The following is a 3,101-nucleotide window of genomic DNA, read 5'->3' on the forward strand; positions in this document are numbered from 1 at the left end:
GTTTAGAAATCAAATGGTCAACTTTTTGAAAATCAATCATGTTTCTTTTCAGTTCTTTCTTCTGTTTCTTTCCTTTTACCTGTCTTCTGCTATTTAATGTTTTGAGGCTCTTCCCACATATGAAGATAATAAACATAGGTGAATTCTAATTTTTAGTGGACTTCAAAATCAAAATGCAGGGGAGCCCCTAAGACACTAATTTCGAATCACGGGCGTTCTGCGATTACATCTTTTGTTTTTGTTTTTTTTTTTATTTTTTTTTTCAACGTTTATTTATTTTTAGGACAGAGAGAGACAGAGCATGAACGGGCGAGGGGCAGAGAGAGAGGGAGACACAGAATCAGAAACAGGCTCCAGGCTCTGAGCCATCAGCCCAGAGCCCGACGCGGGGCTCGAACTCACGGACCGCGAGATCGTGACCTGGATGAAGTCGGACGCTTAACCATCTGCGCCACCCAGGCGCCCCACATCTTTTCTGTTTTAAAAACAGCTGTGCTAACCAAAGTGAGACTCATTTTCTAACTTCTCTTGTTAAGACAGTGAGAAATTAGCAACAGTACTTCCTGAAACCATCAAGAAGAAAAATGTCAGTGACATTGCATAGAGATGTAAGTGATACTAAAAGAGAAGTTTTCTGTGAGAGGACACCCAAATATGTGAGAAATTTTCGGCTCTTAGTGCCAATAATTACTACAATGGCTGTATATTTCATAGAAATATCAAGGATTTTATGGTTGAAACTGGAGATCTGACAGGTGCAGGAAGAGGAAGTAACAGTACCTGGGGCAAGAAATTTGAGGACGAATATAGTGACTCTTAAGCACAATGTTAGAGGTGTGGTATCTATGGCTAATAATCTCTCAAATACCAATGGATCTCAGTTCTTTACCTATGCCAAGAAGTTACATTTGGACATGAAATACACAGTATTTGGAAAGGTAATAGATATTCTGGAAACTCTAGATGAATTGGAGAAGTTACCAGTAAATGAGAAGACGTATCAACCTCTTAATGATGTGCTCATTAAGGACATATCTATTCATACCAATCCATTTGTTCAGTAGCTATAATAGACTTGAAAAGAAATTTGCAAACTGGGGAACACACCTATTCTGGTTTACCCAGTTTTAATTATGCCAAGAGACAAGAGATTTTTATCATTCTACTGCTTGTTTACAACTAAAATCTTCTGAACTAGTGGTACCAACGGGACCCAAACAGCTTTTACTCCCATTATTAGAGCATATACTTTACTATAACTATTATCCAATGTATTTCTTTAAGGTTAATTTTTTAGATATCTTCTCTCTAATTTTTTTACATGTAAACATTCATTTAAAAAATAGTCGGGGCGCCTGGGTGGCGCAGTCGGTTAGGCTTCCGACTTCAGCCAGGTCACGATCTCGCGGTCCGGGAGTTCGAGCCCCGCGTCAGGCTCTGGGCTGATGGCTCAGAGCCTGGAGCCTGTTTCCGATTCTGTGTCTCCCTCTCTCTCTGCCCCTCCCCCGTTCATGCTCTGTCTCTCTCTGGACCAAAAATAAATAAACATTGAAAAAAAAATTAAAAAAAAATAGAAATACATTATTTCTGTGATGAAGACTTAACGTCCTACCTAGTTCTACTCCTGTTCACACTGGCATCCCTTATAACTAGAACTAGAAGCATTTAACATCATCTGCTTTCTGAGCTAGAGTGAATCCAAGCCTGAGATGAAGAATTTATTCAGAGAAATTTAAAAGTTCCAATCCAGCAGATCAGAATTTCCATACTGAGGTAACTTTTTGATAACTCCACTCCTCTCTTGTGGTCTCTTCTTCCAAGTTTGATTTTTGAGATGAAGCCATCCAATAGTCTGTATCAAGTAACCGAGTCTCTCTACCTTGTTTAATCTCATGCCTGAGTTTTGGTTTGGATTTCCTGCACATTTCCCCTATGCACGCAGCATTTTAGTCCCACTCTGTTCTTAGAGATTCTATATTCTAATCTTGTCATGAAAATTTTAGCCCTAAAGTGGGAATTATGCTATTTCTCTCCAATTTCTTTGGCATCTCTGTAATCCTGTCTAGAATCTTTGCTTTAGAACTTAGCTGCCTTAACTTAGTTTTAAGTTACTTAACACCTAACCCCACAGTTTTGCTGGTATTCCTGGAGACTAGTGTGATGGCCTGCCTGCCTGTCCACCTGTCACGATCCATTACTGTTTAGTACTCACCATTGTATTCTCCAGATAAAAAGCTTTGCCTGTCTGGCTAGATTCCCATCACTCGATTCTTGTTCAATTTGCAAGAACTGATTTTATCTCAGTGTTGGCTTTTAGTGTCCCACTTGTATCCACCCTAAACTCTTTCTGCCACTACCGAGTCTGATATTGGTTAGAGGAGAACAACTCTGTATGATCGTTAATACAGAGGCAATTATGTCACTCTAATAATTAAATGCACTGTATATCAGTTGTTCTAATAAAATTTTAATAAAAATTTTTAAATTTTTACCTTTTCACCTTTTTAAATAACTTATAAGAAGATACTTGTGCTGTTCTTTCTTCTTAGTCTTTGATAAGAATAACAACTGAAAGCTACAGATTCAGAAATTGAATCTTAATATTTTTAATATGTGCATATTTACAAAGGTCACTATTTACGTGACAGGGGTAGTTTTTATAATTGCCTCTAAATAATAGAATTCTCACAGTGGAAAAATATGACATATCTATTTATATATAAAACCACAGCTTTTCTCTGTGATGCAGTGAAATAAAGCATATGACCATGATGTGGTTAATGTTTTTATTTAAAAAGTTAATAATCCAGTGGAGAAACGGGAACCCTCTTGCACTGTTGGTGGGAATGCAAATTGGTGCAGCCGCTCTGGAAAGCAGTGTGGAGGTTCCTGAGAAAATTAAAAATAGACCTACCCTATGACCCAGCAATAGCACTGCTAGGAATTTATCCAAGGGACACAGGAGGACTGATGCATAGGGGCACTTGTACCCCAATGTTCATAGCAGCACTCTCAACAATAGCCAAATTATGGAAAGAGCCTAAATGTCCATCAACTGATGAATGGAAAAGGAAATTGTGGTTTATATACACAATGGAGTA

General features: G+C 38.2%; 1 pseudogene; it reads left to right on the top strand.

Annotated features, from left to right (window-relative positions):
• Positions 1-584: 584 nt before the first annotated feature.
• Positions 585-1,064, top strand: LOC112861349 (peptidyl-prolyl cis-trans isomerase-like 3 pseudogene; annotated as a pseudogene).
• The last annotated feature ends 2,037 nt before the right edge of the window (positions 1,065-3,101 follow it).

The sequence above is a fragment of the Puma concolor genome, chromosome A1 (assembly GCF_028749965.1).
Source record: "Puma concolor isolate L17-30 chromosome A1, mPumCon1.1.hap2, whole genome shotgun sequence".
Classification (NCBI taxonomy): domain Eukaryota; kingdom Metazoa; phylum Chordata; class Mammalia; order Carnivora; family Felidae; genus Puma; species Puma concolor.